Source organism: Agelaius phoeniceus, chromosome 14 (genome assembly GCF_051311805.1).
Source record: "Agelaius phoeniceus isolate bAgePho1 chromosome 14, bAgePho1.hap1, whole genome shotgun sequence".
NCBI classification, from domain to species: Eukaryota; Metazoa; Chordata; class Aves; order Passeriformes; family Icteridae; genus Agelaius; species Agelaius phoeniceus.
The window spans coordinates 9043078-9062183 of NC_135278.1; the positions used below are offsets into that span (position 1 = coordinate 9043078).

General features: G+C 45.7%; 1 protein-coding gene across 1 annotated transcript in view; it reads right to left on the bottom strand.

Moving 5' to 3' along the window:
- Nucleotides 1-19106, bottom strand: part of PAK3 (p21 (RAC1) activated kinase 3) — a 125749-nt gene that overhangs the window by 72634 nt on the left and 34009 nt on the right. The window lies entirely within an intron of this gene.

Genomic DNA, 19106 nt, shown 5'->3' on the forward strand with positions numbered 1-19106 from the left:
AATGTGCCGGTAAACATGACCAAATTTACAATCTCTGCAGCAGAGCCCACAGGGCCCTGGGCATGGAGCAGTGCTGGGGCTGGGAGCACCAGCCATGCTCTCAGCTTGGGGCTGTGCCTGGTCCCAGGGCTGGCAGGAAGCTCTACCAGCTCCAAGTGCCACCAATGGAAAGGGCTGTGCTGTTACATACCAAAGTGAGCATACCTTTCACCATTATTTTGTTTGATTTGTTGGGGATTTTTTCCTGATGGAGATGCACAGAATATGTGTAATAACACATGGTGGAGCAGCCAAGGGCAAGCAATGAAGACTTACCTTCTGCTGGTTGCTATTGCCAAAGGTAAGGCAGGCCACATGTTTCCAAGAGGAGATAACAAACTGTCCCAGCTCCACCACACGACATGTGATCTTCTCTGACCACAAGTGTTCAGGCTGCTGCCTTACAGCTCGTTCAAAGGACCAGTTCTCCAGAAGCAAGAACTCACTGAGTCACCCAGTCCACACTGACGTGACAAGCAGCCCTGCCTGAATCACTGCCATCCCCTCCTGCTGTAAGCCGAAGTCTCACCAAGGTTTTCTTCCCCAGTGTGAGTCAAATCTGTCACTTAGCTGGCTGGTTCTGCAGTGATTACAGTCGAGCCATAGAGCAAATTGTCAGTGTTCTTTCCACTCCCACAGAGAATTACTCCTGGGGGTAGATGACTTTCAGGATCTTCTAAGGTAAGCAGGAATTGTGAAAATCTGCTGTCCCTCAACAATGGAAGAAGAGGACTTCCCTTTTCTGCTGCATGTAGTGTCCATGTGGCAGTGTCCAGTGACAGCACTGCATGCATCCAGGAGGGCTGGGACAAGCAGTGGGGTGACTCCTGCAGAGGACACACTCTTTCTTGTTGAGCCCAAGGGGGTTAGTTAGCAGAGAGTGCAGGTTTTGGCCTTCAGCTCTTCTCCTGTCCAAGTCCATGTAAAGCTTTTGGAGGAATGTCCCGTGACTGCAGCGAGGAAGGGAACGCAGCTGAAGGAGCTGTCAGGGTCCCTGCAGGCTCACCCAGCCCTGCAAACCACACTGGCTGCTGCAGACTGCTGTTTACAACAGCCCAGAGCAGGAAAGGACTGAGCAGATGGGGGACCAGCAGTACCCAGCCACCTTCAGAGTAAAAATCATTCCCGATGGCTTTGGAAAGACTGAGGGGTCATTTACCAGCCCCACATCCTGGAGTACCACGAGCCATGGGAAGTGCAAGTCCTGCTCACAGGCTTCCAAAAGAGGGAGGCAGCTCAAGGAAAAGCTGCAGATAGAGCATGAAATCAGGCAATTACAGTTGTTAGGACTGAATCTGCGAGTGAATCACTTCTATTTCTTTTAAAAAGTCCAACTAAAATCTAGTTTCAGAATAAACTTTTAGCAGAACTGCTCCTATGAGCACCATAAGAAAACTGCAGGCTCTCTGAAGCACCAAGCCCAGGTCAGGCTGCCCTTTGCCAAAGGCTAGGCAACAACAGATGAAGGAAGAGTTTCAGTTTCCTTTCCTCTGTGAAAGAACAGAAACTTGACTCTGTGACTGCACACAGTAAAAAAGCAGATCAGATCTCTTACACTCAGCCCTGTCCAAATCTACAACTCTCCTGGGAGCCAAAGAAACTTTGCAAGCATTGACTGTGCACAGTGGAGTTTTGCTTGAAACTTACAGAGGGTTTTTAAATGTCTGTGCCTTTCAGGTTGGCCTTTGGTGACCACAAAGCCTTGAAGCTGCACATTTCAGCCTTCCGGGGTTCTCCAGCTATCTTTAAGCTGTTAAATGGAAGCCATACCTGATAGAAAGCTAACTTTGCATGCCTGTCCCATGCCTTCCTGGCAAAGGAGACAAAGAGTGGCAGCAAAAGGCCACAAAGGGGAAATTGCCCAAACCGCAGAGCTCCCCTGCTCCTCATGCCAGCTGTAATGAGGCTGACCCTGTTGGAGCTGGAGGGCTCTGCTGCACACTATAAGCAGCTGCATGTGCTGACAATGGGCACATTGCTCAAGCACATTGCTGGGAGAGGGGGGAAAAAAGAAAAAAATGAGTGACTGCATGACAAGGCACCTCCACAGTCCCAGAGTGCCGGGTTCGGCAGTGCAAGCTGGACCTGCTCCATGGGTCCACCTGGGATGGTCTGGGCTGTGCCTGACCTGCAGAGTGTGGCTGGGCCTCACCTGGCCCAGACATGGGCATGGTGATGGCTTTGTCCTCACAGGGCTTAGGAAAGCAGGTCAGTCCCTGCTAGACATCAGTTCCATGTGACTGTCACATGCGTGTCCCAGCGAGCTGGAAATGCTTTGAGAGTCTGCACACCCACTCAGGAGGTCCAGCCTCCAAGACCCCAGGGCCTGCCCAAATCCTGAACACAGCCTTCATCTACACCAGAATTGGTCCTGCCACATTTATCACACCTTGCTGGCAAACACAACACAGTCTGAGCAGTAAGTGTGAGTGCTGATGGGGTGTCAGTAGGTTTTCATGAGGTTATCCCATTAAGGATCCCAATAACCCCCCACACTCAGTGGCAGCTGCCAGAGAGCTCATTTTACAGGTAAAATTAACTCCAACCATCAATCCATCCCCATCAACAAAACCCCAATAAGAAGCAACCTATTCTGTCCCCTAAGAGCTGTGGGTATTCCAGTCCCCTGCAGTTTTCCCCCGTGCCAGGCTGCTGAGGCACCAGCACCGGGCCCCACGGTCCCACTGCTCCCTGAGGCTGCATTACACAGGGGACTGTGGGAGCCCCTCTGCCAGCCCTGCAGAGAGCAGGCAGCCCCAGGGGGGTCTGGAGTGGCACAACAGCAGCACCTGATTAACTCTGCCAGGGGCTGATGGGGAGAGCACTGCGGGGAGGGGACATGGAGGGACACAAAACTGACAATTAAATTTGGAGGCCAGCTTGGCCCATGATGTCATGGCTTCCCAGCACCCCGGCCATTGGCTGTGGCTGAGCATCTGCTGGGAGCTGGGCATGGTTATTTGCCTGAGGTTCAGACCTTTCCCAAGCTGGTTGTCCTGACAACCTGGATAGTGGCAGCTTCTGATAACCACGTAATGAGGTTGTCACAAAAAGGAGCCCCTCCATCAGAGAGGTTTAGGGATCATTAATGTTTCCGAGGGAGTGGAGGGAAGAAGAGGTAAGGGGACCATCTGGCAATGCTGGAGCACGTCAACAGCCTCCCTTGGCAAGGAGCTTCATTAGACAGGAACCACCTACCAACAGTAGCGATGGGAACAGGCAGGCAGCCTGCCAGCAGCCAAGGGTCCCCACTGCTCAGCTGGGCAATGCTGACATCCAGGCAAAGACAGAGCAGGGAGGACACACAGGTGCTGCCTGGGCGTGATTCAAGTTGCTGAGCAGTGGAAGTGCCCAGGGCTCACGTGGGAACAGGACAGTAACAGCCTGTGGGACAAGTGACACGGTGATGCTGGCACAGAGACATTCCTGTGGTGCTGCAGCTCTCACGTGCTGCCTCCTGGAGGGTAAGGACTGACAGACTCTGTGCCTGAGTTTACCCCATTTGCAGGTAGCTTCTGTGAGTGGTTAGAATAGTTCCCACTCCTGTCCTGCAGTCCTGCTCAGGGCAGGGCACAGACTTACAGCAATGCAGCTCATTCAAAGAGAATTCTGCTGTCCTGAGGATCCCTCTCGGCTCAGGTGCAAGATGTCCCCTGAAAACAGAACCTGTGGGACCATGCAAGGCACCAAACACCGTGCCTTCCCCTGGGATCTTCTCAACCCAGGAAACACTTTGTCCTTCACCATGTCCGTGTGAAACAGGGATTTCATTCACCCTGCACTCAGACCTGCAAGGAACCTCCCGTGGCTGCAATAACAGTGGATTGAGGTGCTGCAGTGTGAAACCTTTATGGATGGCAGTAACACCATAGCTTGGAGAAGCTCAGTTGCCAAACTGCTGATTCCCAGGACCACCTCCTGGAGAAGAATGCCCACCTTCATGTTAAATAGCACTTTTTAAAAAAACTTGCCTGTAAAATGATGAAGTCTGAATCTTTCCTAAGAGGAGACAGAAATTACCTCCATAGATAAGTCCTTATGAATCTTCCAGCAACAATTGACAGAATGTGTCTTTCATGTCATTTTAATCTGTTTTAAAAATATCTACTAAGTGTAAACACTTGCTAAAGTCAGTGTAAGACTTTATTAATACACTTAACACTTTATTTAGTAATAATGTTTTTATATTAAAAACTGCTGTACTTTTAGTACATATTTTTACCTCAAACCATGATTTCCGTGTTCAAAATTAGTGCTTCAACTGTGGATTTAACTGAGCTCTAACAATACTATAACACATGTCAATTAAATACCAATCAACTACTAAAAACTGCATTTAATAGATACATTTCTTAATATACTACTGCTATACCTCATTAAAATTGTGTTGAACCTTCACAACTGTTGTAAACATTCAAGTGGGATATAATCCACCTCCAGGAGCTAGTAAAACTGAATGTAGTGCTCTCCTACTCTGGGGAGGTGTGTGATATGAAATTCAAAGCTAAGACAAAGATGCAGTTGATTACACATAACAGAAGCACTCTCAGATTAATAGTGGGCATCAGGTTCACAAATCCTGCCTCTCTCAGAAAGCACAGGAGTGTCTGCAAGGAGATCCCAACCTGAAAGGGGTTTTGCCAGAGGGAAACAGTAGGAGCTGACACTGCTCATACCTGTGCTCTGCAATCCCATCTGAGCTGTCTTTAGTGATTCTTCCTACAGCATTGCTTCTCCTTTTGGCAGAGGGGAGACTGAGGCAAAGAGCAGCTCAGGCTGGGCAGCAGCTCAGTGGCAGCCGTACAGTAGCTTTGCCTCCCATGGATCCCCAGTGTCACTCCCAGCCCCCTTTTTGTTTTGTGAATTGCAATTTAAATCACCTTCCAACAGGAGCAGCAGGACTAGCTTGAATGTATCAAGCCCTACCTTAACACAGCTTGTAAACAGAACACATCACAGCTTCCTGCAGAAACACCAGTGGGATCCAGAATTTTTTGAGAATCCCTGTCAAGTCCAATCCTGTCTGGCTTGCACTTAAACATCAACCATGCTCCTTCATGGGGAACATCCTGTTTGACTGAACACGAGCAAAGATGACCCACCTGTCTGCAGAATTTTATCTGCTCAAGATGCTGAATTCAGTCTGCTCTCAGGACTGAGAAAGCAAAGATCCACCCTATCTATCCAAACAGCACAGAATGGTTTCCAGTTCTTCCTGACACCAGAGAATAAGGTTCTTCACCCAGAGCAGTGTGGGCAAGCTGTCACAGCCCAGCACAAACACCAGATTTCCCAATACATGACCATGCCCAATCCCCTGCACCAGAGAATCTCAGCAGAGGTGAGAGATCCCTTCCCCTGTAGGAACATCCATACATGACTATGGTACAGAACACTTTAAAGGCCCAATCTGACAGTAAAACCACCACAGCAGGATGGGCAAGTGCAGCAAATTTATCTTCTCCAAAAATAGTCATTCAACAGTGATTTTTCATTGGAACAGCCACACATCACCGTGCCTCTGTTTTCAGCTTGCAAAATGTCTAGAGGTGGGTGAGGCATAGAAAAAACATTCTCCAGGCTGTTTATCTTTGTTTTAATATGAAAAGCATTTGCCAACATACTAGATTTTTACACAAGTCATTCTCCATTTTCTCCCCAGCTACTTGTGAGCAGGAATTACACCAATTTTTGTGCCTGCCAAGAGACATCAAAACAGAGAGGCTTAAGAGGTGAAATGCCACCATTTTACAGGCTGCCACACTGTGGCAGTTCAGGCTTAACCATACTATGGCAGTGTCTGTATCTGGGGTTTTAATTTACATTCACCTTGATGTAATCATTAAGGCTAATTAATGAAGCACTGAGTGGAGCAAGTGTGAAGCTGCCCTGCCTGCACAGCCCTCAGCTCTGGATAGCTGAGCTCAACTCTGTCAGTGGGAGACCTGCTGTGCTCCCACCTTGATGTACAGAATTGAAAAGGGCAAACCATTGGTGGTACCTGGCATTCTAGAGTTTTAGAATGCTGAATATGAAGGCCAGTATTTAATCTGTGACTGTCCAGAGCATTCAACATCCCAGACCAAAACCACATGAGGATAACATCCAGAGCAAAGGTATGAAAATGAACTGATTCAAGCTGTTAAATCAGGCTGTTAGAAAATGAAATGGAATTAACAGTTTTTACACTGGGACCACTATTGAATCTTTTTCAAATGCCTGTTTCTTGGCCAGACATGTTTGCAATAAAAAAAAAAAAAATCTTGCTCTCTGGCTCTTTTCCACTGAATGCAGTTATGCTTCAGGAGCAGAAAGGGCTTAGGCAGGGATTCAGAGCTCTTTTCTGCACTCCATCACCAGAAGATTTCACGTGGGGATGATTCTGGCCTGAAGATACTAGAGTGCTGTTTGCTATGGAAGGGAAGCAGTGTTGAGCAGCTGCTAGGAAAACTTTGCCATACCTCATCTCCTGCTGCCTTCAGGGTATTCTGGTGAAAGCAGAATAGTCTGATGCTACTGAAGTCCATGATTTCCCTATGAGCCCTGAGACAGGCTCCATGGGAGCAGGAAGGGAGCCAACCTGTGAAGGAAGCAGCAAGGCACTACAGAATAGGGTGGAGATACAGACTCATATCCAGAAACCAACAAGCTGAAGAGGAAAGACTCTGCTTTATTTTCAATTCATCATCCCATAATAACCCAGTCAGAAAGACTCCAGACCTAGGCTGTTACCTCTGGCTGGCCTGTAGCACAGACAAACTCATAAAGGTTTGCACCCTTCACAGACCCTAGACCTTCAGCTATGGTATCACAGGGGAGGGTCTGAGTTAATCCTTCAAAGAAGATGAGATACCTGAGGCTGCTTTCATCTCTAGTGGTTCCTTCTCCTTCCACACATGAAAGTGGATCCTTATGTCCATGTGCCTCCTCCTGCTCATTCAGCTCTCCCTTGAAAATCCACTGTTCCCACAACAAATGTTGTGAATCTGAGCATTACCCTCACCCTAGATCAGTATGAACTCTCATTTCACAGCTCCATGGATGTCATGGGTGAATATGAACAAAGGTGCAAACACACAGCTCTGCAGGATGGCTTGTGAGGGCTGGAGAATGCAGGTTCCCAGCTTGCTGCACTGCAAAGGTACCATAGGCATCAGGATAACATCAGCCCACAGGGCCTGAAGAAGAAAAAGGTCTTTATGTGGTTCCCTTTCCACAAAGGAAGGCTTCATTGCCTGGAGAATATCCCATGACAGTTAAGAATTTACTACCAGGCTGTCTCAGGGCAGTGCTCTTGCAGCAATAGTAGACCAGAGACAAGGGTTGTCTGTGCACTTCCACACTAGCCTGAAAGATTGAAGCCTTACAACTAGAAAAAGCATGATGGAGAATGCCTGTCTTGACGTAGAGAGTACCCTTCCCAAGCTTACTGGGGTTGTGACCTGGAAAACTAAAATGCAAGAAACTCTCCAGCTGCTGACCAGCCAAAGTGGTTGATATTGGATTAAAGATTCTGGGCTCTCTGCTGCAGCACACAGGCACCAACTGCACTGGCTGAAGTGCCCCTCTCTTCTTTAGTGTGCCCAATACCAGCTACAGCAGCAGGACTGAGACTGTCTTTGTGATCCAAACAATCTGCAACAGCTGAAGAGAAAGATTCCTCTGAAACCTGATTAAGTGAGACACTTCAAGCAGCATTTCAGAAAGCTGGCCCAGAGGAAGGACTATTGACTTAGCAAGACTGACCACATCATCATGGTGGCAAATGGTGCCAAAAAGAAAACTTACATGTACAGATCACCTCAATGCACTTCTTTAGAGGAGAATATCTCCTTCTTCTCTTCACTGTGAACCCTCCAACACCTTCCTTCCCTTTCTCCCCTGCACACACTTGCAGCTCACTGCACATCAGGACACAGCCAGTAAAAAGTGCAAGATTTGTTCATGCCAAGAATATTTCTACTGTGTGTCTCCAAACCCTTGGTTTTGTTTGGCCACAAAGGGAACTCCATAAGCAACAGTGAGGGCTAAGCAGTGTGCAGGTACAAACACCAAGGAGAAGTTCATTCCATAGATTTATCTTCCATGATATTGGGACAGCTACAGTCTGCTTTGACACAGCATAGATGGAACCAAATATTAGTTTAAAGCCAGAAGGCCACTATCCCAGAAATAATCCTTTTATCATAATTTCGGAGTCCAGAAAGCAGTGCAGCATGAGTTTTCTCACAAAAGAGTGTTTTTTTATTTCTCATGATTATTGAATTATGCATTTCAGTGTACAAAACAATACAGGTTTGACAAGGCTTACCTGAACAGTAGAAGAGTTTTGAACCCCAAGATTAAGGAAAGATATATTCCTGAGACCCTGGCACATGACAGTCTATAGGAAAAGGGTAAGACCTGTTGGACATCTTTTCAAAACACTTTCAGTGACCAGCTTCTTTAGGAAGCTCAAGGAAGCACCAATTTCAGCATGCATCCAGAGGATGGAAGAACACAATTCATGGAAAATCTGTGAAAGTTTTATTCTCCATCCAATATGGATCAAAATCAAATGTAGTAAGAAAAAATATTTCAAGAATTGTAAGTATGACCTTTTGGCCATCTTGAGTCAAATGTATAAAACCTGACAGTACATTTCAACCCTCACCTCTGACTGGGAAACTCGGGTGCATAGAGAATACAGTCAGTCTTATTAATCTGGTGCTCAAAGATGTCACCTAATCAAGAGCTGGGATCAGGAAGAAATCCTCAGCTGACATTAAAATGTTAAATACAACGGACTGAATCCAATTATTATTTCTATTGCAATTGCTAATATATGAGATGGGGCTGGAAGGTCTGATTACCAAGATAAACAGGAGCCATCAATGCCACTGGAAACAGACTGATTGAAGCTTGGACATGTTCTGCTCTGCAGTGCCAGGTCAGACTCCCCTTCCACTCCAGGCCTGCTGATATCTGGGAATCCAGTAAGCTCCCATGGGCTCAGAGAATCCCTGCCCCAACAATAGTGTCTGGGTGCTCTCATGCATCACAAAGGCTACAAACCTGCATGGTTGCCCAACTATGCTGCTAACCTCCATGTTCCATGAGATATTTCCTTCTTTTGGTACCCTGAATATTCAAAGTTCAGAGATTTATGATCCCTGGTAAATCCAGTATATAAACAGAGAAACCATCTCCTTCCATGAGCAACTTAATTTCTTTCATAAGAGATCTCACATCAAGCCTTCATCTCTTCAGCCAAGGTACCAAGACAGCCTTCCTTGTCATGGAAGTGCCTTTGCTGGTAAGTCTCCTTGCCAGTCCAAGCTCTTCAATGCAAAGATATGTCATAAACCTTCCTCCTAAAATATCCTTCACTAAATGAGAGGAAAATGACTGGGGTACATTGACAGCTTTCAACTATCTGAAATGGCTTTGTCAAGTTTTACAGGGACCCAACCCAGCCAAGAACAATCACCCTTAAAACAGAAATTAAAATTAAGTATCTTTATTTTTTTCATGAAGGAAAAAGCAGCATGTTCCACTGGAGCACCCACTCCACCTCTGTGTCACTGTGACACCTCCACTGACAGTCACACTTAGCTTCTGCCAGTGCCCCATGGAGCCCACCAGGATGGGGCATCACACCTGGAACTCACCTCCCAGTATTGTATGGAGCAGGTAATGATTCCATACAAACAATCTTTCCAATGACAGGTCCCATCCCATATGGAGGCCACTGGCAGGAAGGAACAGAGCCAGAGCCAGACCTGTATTTGTGGTAACCCACCCGCTCTCCTGATCCCATTATCCACACTGCACTCCAGGATGCAGCCAAATGTAACAGGTGATTCCATGGCATTACTCCAGCTCACAGCACTGTAAGTAAGACTGGGCTCCTGCCCTCCCTTTCCTGTGCTACCAGTGTGGCTTTATTGTGCAGCTGCAGTCTGAATGCCAATCCACTCTGCCTCTGGCTGTCTGCAGGACCCAGGCTCTCACGCTTCAGTGCATCCTTGCAGTTGAAACAAGATGTTTGCTCATACATATTTTTAATCCTGTTGCTACCCTGACTCCTTGTTAGTGGCCTTGCACAGCCATTGGTTCCACACCAGGGGAACAGCCCAATTATCTTGCACAACTCAGGGGAGAGCCACTGCTCCAGGAGGAGAGGGGTGCTTGCCCCAGTGGGAACAGCTGCTGTCCAATGGTGAGGAAAGGAAATCTCAGAAGTTCAGAAAGTCTCAACAAAGCAAGGGAGGAAATGCCAGATTAATTCCTCATCACCAGAGGAAGAGAAACACCATCCTTTTGGCACATGCTGTCTTTGTTACATCTCAGAGGGCCGTGCAGGTAAGGAGAGATTTCTGACCAGAGCAGCTCCCTGGGGCAGAGCTCCAGGAGTAATGTGGGCTGGGCAACTCCAGGGCACACTCACTCTTTACAGGGCAAAATGACACATGGTCACAGACTCAGAGCTGGCCAATAGAGACTTATATTGCTGAACAGGATGGGCTTACCCATCACCAATATTTCAGCTTCTGTTGACTTGGACTGAAGCTCAGTTCAAGCCCAGTCACACTGACCAGTGTCCCCTTGGAGCTGACACCTACAGGTCAAGCTACAGTCAGGGCTACCAGCAGACAGCCTCATCCCACTCTCCCTGTGCACAGGGCAGACATTTCAAGCCTGGGCTGCAGTATGAGGCACAGAAGAAGGTAAGACAAGCATTATGCATTTCAGCTAAGCCAAAATCTCTCTGTTCATTTCTCCACACAGACATCACCACAGAGACCCAGCGCTGCTCCTTCAAGCTTGTCATCACATGAGACATGGGCTCCACCTCCCATAAGAGATCTGATCTGTCAGCTCAGGCTGAGGCACGTGAAACCCAGCTCCTTCTCCTCCAAGGAGAGCAGTGACTGTACCTTAGCTACACTTACTGGTGTCTGTGGTGAGGGAAGAGGAGGCTGACTCACCCTTTGGAGGTCCAGTCCCTTTGCCACCTGCCTTCCCCAAGCTCTGCACCAGCAAAATGGATTTTCACTCTCAGTCTTGCACACAGTCTTGGGCAATCCCACATGATTTTGTGTGGCAGCTGTGCTCTTCTTGAAATACTGCATGGTCCAGAACAGATTGACTGCACAGCAAGGTGAATCACAGCTGTGAACAAAATGTCTGGACAATTGCTATGGCAAAAAGACTGACAATGCTTTATACTACTGCTGCCAATTATCTTCTGGTTGTACAATGAATCCCTTATCACCTTCCCTCACCAGTGCTGGGCAGGAGGAGCTTTACAGCCTTTGCTTTTGCCTCACTAATCTTTGCTGGACTGACAAGTCCCATGGACCAGCAGCAGACTGCTCTTCTGGCTCAGAAACAGAGCCCATATATTGCCTTCACTGACTGTTGAAAATGTGCATTCAGATGTCCTGGTGTGCCCTTTTTGTCTTCTAATGAAAGCTGAATGTCACTGCTCACCCCACCAGGAACAAATGCCAGCAGCATGAAACCCCAATTCTGGCCACCTCTTGCACCAGACAGCAGTTGGACTGACTGTCCCAGGAGAGGGCACTGGGCAGGAATGTGCCACCCCATCTGATGCCAGCATGCCTCGTGCCATGTAGGCCATCCTGTAGTCAAAAAACCCCAAATTCTGATGGTGACACCAGTCATCACTGATGCAGCAGGGCTGCATCACCACATCCCTTCAGTGCCCTTGTACCCACCAGGCCTAGAAAGAGGAGCTGCTCTGAATGGAAACAGGGTGTAACCAGCCCCAGACTCTGCTCACTGCAGCCCTGGCCACCTGCCCTATTCTGCACTTCTTGCTACACATGCCAGAAGTGATTGAGGCCCCTGAGACAATGTTGTGTATTCATGAGTGCCATCTGCTGGCACCTTCTCCATTAACCTTTCCAAAGCCACTTAGTGCAGTGTGGAGCTCTCCAGACCCAGAGCACACAGGTACAATTGGCTCCTGTCACCTTCATAGCAGGGGAAAAATTCTGTGCCTTTTCCACTATCCCAGACTTTCTGGTCTCATCAGCCGCTGGAAATAAATCAGGTAGATCCATTCTATAATATGCTACACTAATTGTTTAAGTAAAATGAACATGTTTCCCTGGTAGGGTTAAACACAAGAGTTAAAGAAACACTTGAGACCTCAAGAAATTCTTAGTGAAGCTTCCACTATCTGGATAACAAGACATCAACACAAAAAATGTCCACCCAACATGTATGTGTACTGGCTTCTTCCTCAAAAGACTGCCTGGCCCTCTGGAACCTCAGTGTCTAAGGATTGTAGCTCCAGAGAGAACCCTGAGACTCAGAAAGGCAGGAATCTTGCAGAGTGTGCTGAGGACCAGAAAGAAAAGCTCTGCCATGAGTGACTTACAGCTTCTGCATCCCCACTGGATGTCTGTCTAAATGACATGCTCTAATCTAAGCAGAAATAATGAGCTTGAAGTAGAAATCTTTGGATAAAAGTTTGTGATCCATGGCAGTTCAGACTACCTGGTCAGAACTGTCCCATTCTCTTGTGACCAGGGCCATGATGGGAGAGCTGGAATCTGAAAACTGGCAGCCATAGAACAGCAGGACACTCTAAGAGTTTCCCTTTACCTGGGATCACAGTACCATTAAATCAGTACTTTAGGAGGGAAAATATTAGTATTTCCTACCCAGGTTTTTCTCAAGTAGTAAAGAAAAGTTAAGGATATATATATATATATATATATATATATATATATATATATATATATATATATATATATATATATATATATATATGTGTATATATATATGTGTGTAATATATATATATGTGTATATATATATATATGTGTATATATATATATATATGTGTATATATATGTATATATGACTGATATGGACTGTGTGCAGTAAACAAATAATGAAAATAAATAATAAAATATGCATTTTATTATTGCAAAATATGCATAAAATAAATAACAGAATATGCAGTGTGGGAACTCCTGTACCATATGTGCTATTATTTATTAATTATATTCCCACAGCAATATACACCTGCAGCACCCTGTAGTCTAAAGCTCCTTCCTTTCTAAGTGTTAATTAGGGCTCACAATCAATGCTGAGAAGTGGAGGAAGTGTGTTAGTTTCTCTCCTATGTTTGTAAAGCCCCAGAAGCAAAATCCAAACAGACTTGCACAAAGTCACAAGTGAAGCAATACACTGCCACAAACAGAGCTCAAAACTCCTGGATTCCAGGTTCTTCCCACAGAGAGAGGAAGAATGGTAACAAATCCCCAAAGAGGTGGGAATGAGCAAGAAAATCACAGTGTGCAGTCTGCCTGTTTCACACATGAGTTAATTAGATTGCAGCCTAATTAAAATACAGCCCTTGCATCTTGCCTTTCTTCCTTGATGATGTTGGCAGCAGGTATGGGTTGTCCATAGTTTTAAGCTGCAAGCTAGGAAACACCTCCTAACTGTGGAGAGAGTGGAACAGCCCAGTGATGGGGCTGGAAACCCACTGACTGCAGCATGGCACCAACTGTGCTCATGGAAAGCACCACTGCATAGAGATGCCTGCAAGGCAGAGGGAGAGAAATGAAAATACAAAAGGCTCCTCCTCCTAGTGCTCCCTTCCACAGTAAACTTGGTTTTAGAAGCACCAAACACTTGCCATTTCAAATGAAGTTCCCAGGTGTCTGGCACCTCTAGAAAGCAGCTCCTGCATCTTAGCAATTAAAACCAACACGAGTTTAATGCTTTTAGGGGCTGCAATTAAAGATTACTTCTGCCAAAACCTGCAAAAACAAGTGGCAATCATGTATCTCTGTATTACAGGGAAGCTGGAAAAATGAGGGCGTTACTTGTGTTATGGTATCTTTCCTCCCTTTCTGCCAGGAACATGGTAGGAATGGAATGGACACAATTTCAAAAGGCTACAGAAATGAAACATTAACCAGACTTGACTTCCACACACAACACCTCACAAATGGGACAGCTCTACCACAATGAAAAAAGGGGGATTTGTCTAAAGATTGTTTATAGAGAGTAATGGTCTGGTCAATGAAAAAACTGGATTTAACTTGCTTAATCTCCAGCACATTCTGGTGAGGAGCTCACAGGAAAAACCCAACTGTTGCCACCTTTGTGCAGAGGCAGATGTGTCACAAGCACAGGCTGTCACTGCTGGGGGAAGGAGGTGTTCAGGTACCGAGGGAAGAGGACAGCCCAGGTTCTTCAGTTCATGTCAGGATGAACTGTTACAAAATAAAATAGCAAAATCTCCCACTACAGAACCAGTTCATGAGTGACCAGAGGTGAAATGCTAAAACCAGTGCAAATGTGTGGAAGGGCTGAGCCACAGAGCCAGAGCAATCAGGAGATGCCCAAGGCAGCTTCACCCAGGCTACATGTCCAACATAATTCCCTGCCCAGACACAACCTCCAGATGCAGACAGTGCTGGAAAGTGTAAGCATTTGGCAGATGAAAAGGCAAAAAACATCTCTGAGTGCCAAATGTAAAAGACATTACTCTCACCCCTAATAACTTACAGATGTATTTTTCCCTATCTTGTCTGCAAACATTCCAAACCAGCATTGTATTTCCTATTGAACTATGATGCCCACAGAAGGGAACTCAAGTGAGATGATACAATACATTGACAATGAAGTTTCCAAAAGCATTTGAGATAATGGAAGAGAAAAGAAGGGATCAGAAGCAGTAATGAATGAACACAGAGACAGATTTCGCTGTACATCAGAACTCTGAGCTTCAAAATCACATGGAAATCCCAGCTTTCCTAGCTGTAACAGGAAATAGCTCAGGAGACTGACTGAAGGCTCTGAGGCAATTCATTTTTCAACAAGACAATGCAGTCTGCAGCCAGAGCATCACACTGCAGTCATGCTGCCTGTTACTCAGTGTGAAAAAAGATCAAAGAGCAAACAGGAAATAATCCAACAAGGCGCAGTAAGAAGCTGCAGCCACATCACTGTTCCCTCCCAGCTCACCTCCCTGAACACAGGCAGTGTCTGCACTTACACAGACAAGAAGCTGGTAATGCCAAGCAACCCCTTTTCCTGCTTGCTGCAGTGCTCTGCATACACTTGTTCAGAGCCCCCCACAATCCAACCCAGCAGGGTCAAAAGAGCCAGCAGTCCAGAAAGGTCTGGCTGGAAAAAAAAAAAAAAAAAAGCCAAGGAAGTACATGTCTCTATGAACTTTGATCAGCTTCCATTCTCCTTTCTCTTCTGTTTTGCTGTCACCTATCATTAAAATTAAATAACATTTGGTCTTGTTGCCATGTTAACCAAGAGACACTGCAGACTCAGAAAGTCAAACTCAGTCCACCCTGCTGGATACTTGCTTCTGGTACACTTGATGGAAAAGCACAGTATAAGATGGAGAAAACAGGGGATTAATTCCTGAAAATATAAATGCCTGATGCCTACCCAACTCATAAAAGAAATATTGCAAAGGGGATGGAGACACATTAGATTTATAATTAGGACGATTCTATGCAGGTGTATCAGTAGCTACTGTTAAACAGTGTGAAAAAACCTGATTCACAGATCCACAAAGGATCTGAGACACAGAACAGCAGCAGCACAATGTAATGCCCAGCCCTCACCCACTGCCTTTACAATGAGCAGTCAATATTCCTGCAAAGGTGCCTGTTTATGTTTCCCATCTGTGTTATCTTCCATGCCCATTTCAGTCCTGATCTCAAAAAAGGGCTGTTCATCTCTTCTTCCCAAACATCACCTACCAAGTTCTGCACAGCCATGAGTTGATCATATATTTCCTTGCCTAGAGAAGTCAGGATAAGGACACTCCAAAACCCAAATTAAAATAAAACGGTGCTGGATGCTCCTCAGATCATCAAAAACACAGGGCAGCACTGTAGCATGACACAAAGCTTCCTGCTAGTGGGACAGCATTTTAGGAGGATTTCTGGTTTTCTTCTCTCTTCCTGATGCTTCCTTACAAATCAGGCTCTCTGCCTGCCTAGGTCTCCTGTGCTAGAAGTCTCACTGCAGCTGCAGGGAAAGACAAGCCATTTTGCTTGCATGGCTGCCTCTGCATTTCAGGCTGATTTGTATGAGACACTGCCACCCAGCACAATTTGCATACATACCAAAATGTGAGACCTGCACAAAATGAAGCAGGAAAACCATTTGTTTCTCCTCTTGGAAAAGGTGATGGATTCTTTGCAAATGTTTACTATTAAGTGTTTCCTAAGCTTCTGAGCTATAGAATTTGTACATAAAGGGGGGTTCACCCTCTTCTCCCAGTCCCACAATCCTATTTGCTTCAGATTAACATGAATGACCTCTACTTCACTTGAGCTTATTCATTGCCCACAGAGCAGGGCCTGGTTGTACTGAATTATTTCCCTGCCATCATGAAATGCTATTCAGCAGCATAGGAGGGACAAGGCTGCAGATGCAGGTGTTAGCTTTCTAGAGCATTAACTGTTCAACACCCAGACAAGACTCCTATTTAAACCTTACTCAGATCAGAAGGGCTGCAGAAAACCATGACATGAGGTACCTGAACTTAACACAGCAGAACATTAGGCCCAAACATGTGATAAAGAAAACAGGGGTGAACTCCAGCCTGGTAATTACATGTGATCACACATGGCAGGGAACAAAGCAGCCCTGCCATGAAATGCTTCATCTCAGCTCCTCCTGCTGCTCCCTCCCTCTCTGTCCTCAGCTGTGTCAGTCACCCAGTGTGCCCCACACTTGCTGTCTTGGGAGTGCATCAGAGGCTCTGGGGTGGGTGCTCTTTGAAATGGCTTAATTTAAATTGACATATGAAGTGTCACCTCCAAATTAAGCCCGGCTGAAGAAAGCCCTTCAGGACCTTTATGTCCCCTTTCTTTCTCTCTCTTCCTTCCCCTCTCATGCTACTTTAAAGAGAGCTTGCACATCATTCACCATTCTGGTCACCAATGGAAAACAGCTCCTACCTGAAAAAGAGTCCTCAGGTGCATATTCTAAGGGCAGGGGGAATATGTCCTCATTTCTCCAGTCCTCCAAGAATAACAGCCCAGACTGAAGTCCCTCCACAAGTCAGATCCCCTGTCAGACACAAACCCAAATTATTCTGGCATATAAGCACAGATCTGTGCTGAAAGAATGGCCATTGGGCAATTAAAATCTGTTTTGCTCCTTTGTTCTCCAGGCAGGCTGCCTGACTGACTGGATCCTTTTACTTGGGAAAACAAATATTAGGCCCAATGTACAGCTGGCAGAAAGCCACACGGTGCCATCAACTCCTCTGTTACCCTGACTGAAATTCTGACCTATGGCTTACAACTACATTGAAGCTCTTAGTTCCCACCTGCACCTCCCATATTTTCAGATGGCACAATAACTCCCCCACTAATTTTTGCAGACCAGGGACTGATTCTCTCAGACCTCAGTGCCTCAGGCTCACAGTGGTCACCCTGTGCAGCATCTGGGCTGTCTGGCAAAACTTACCCTGATATGGACTTTATTGCATTGGGTTTGGGAGCTTTTGTGGTGATTTGCAAATAATCACAGAGTTCAGACACAACCAGTAATTACTGTATTTAGATGTTCCATTTGTTACTACAAAACAGGATCCTGCCTAGAGAAGCAGAGACTGCAACTTGAAGTAGAGCAGACAAGTGTAAAGGACTGATGGCAATAACTGTCCTGCTCTCACAGAGCAAGGCAATCAAACTATTTAAATACTTTCAGCACCTGGACTGTCCCAGCAAAAATTCCATCCTCAAACTCACTAAAGAATTACACATCATTCCTTAGTCTGCACAGGCAAGAATTTGCTTTTGCATTCAGTGAATGGTGGCTGGGGCTTCAGTTTAAGAACATGTATTTACTGAAGATCACATGTGACTCTTGTGATGAGCAAAGCCATTTCAAACAGTCAGAACCTGGGGGAACCAGCCAGGACACAGAGGGTGTTGTGGGGGCCCCTCCTCAGCACACACATACTGATCTTCAGTACGTGTGTGCTGTAAAAAAAGCCAGAGTCTGATGAAGACTGGTAGGATAATCAGAATAAGGCACATTCCTCTCAGAGAGACCAGAGTAGCCAGCTTTTTTTAGCTTAACCAAACAGAGGCTAAGAAGGGTCATCACTGCAATCCAGAAATAACTAAAAAGCAAACACCAAGGAAGAAAAATAGCTAGTCAAGATCAGTGACTAGAAATAACAGCCATGAGTAAATTTGAACTGGAAATTATAATGTTTCTATGACCAGAAGGATGAAGCAGAAGCTATTATTCAATAGAAATAATGGGGGAGAAAAACATTTAACCATCTTTGGGCATTTATAAAGCAGACTCTAGGACATGATACCTGCCATCAGTAGAACTGAATCTGACACCCTGTCCAAAAATATGATCCATTTTAGTTTAATCACAGGAGCAAACTCAATTAACACGGCTGGTATAGTAGAAAGTTGTGCAAAATAACTTAGTGGATTTCTCTTTCTTCTTTCCCACAGAAAAAAAAGTTGTTTGTCAGTCCCATCGGAATGCCTTTGATCTCAACACTGATCTAAGCAAAAAAAACAAGAAGAAATCAAAGAAAAAAAAGAAAAAAGCTCTCTATAAGAGAGCATCCATCTTCTCTCCACACACTGCTTTGCCTCTGCCTCCCCAGGCATGAGCAGGTGACTCCTGAGAGCTGGCAAGGTGCAATGCTGAGAACAGCCTCACACCTCCCAATGTGCTCTGGACACTTTTGAAAGGCTTTGTCAGATCCTCCATTCTGCTCTGGTTTTGCTAGATATGTTAATCAGTGATAAAGGTTTATTGTGCTGTAGTTACATTTTACAGTCACACATAGGGCTCCTCTTAACAGCATTCTCCCTCTTTAAACTCCCAGAAGTAGGGAAGCACAGTCCATACAGTTTAAGGATCTTCTGTATATTGAATTTTGAAGCCATCATCATTGCTAAATTAACTGAACTGGCTGAGACTATCTACAAAAACAAATTATCAGCCCTCCACAGCTTGCAGAAGGTCAGGGCTGCCAGACAGAGAAACCTAAAATTCAAGAAAGGCTGTCTGTGTATT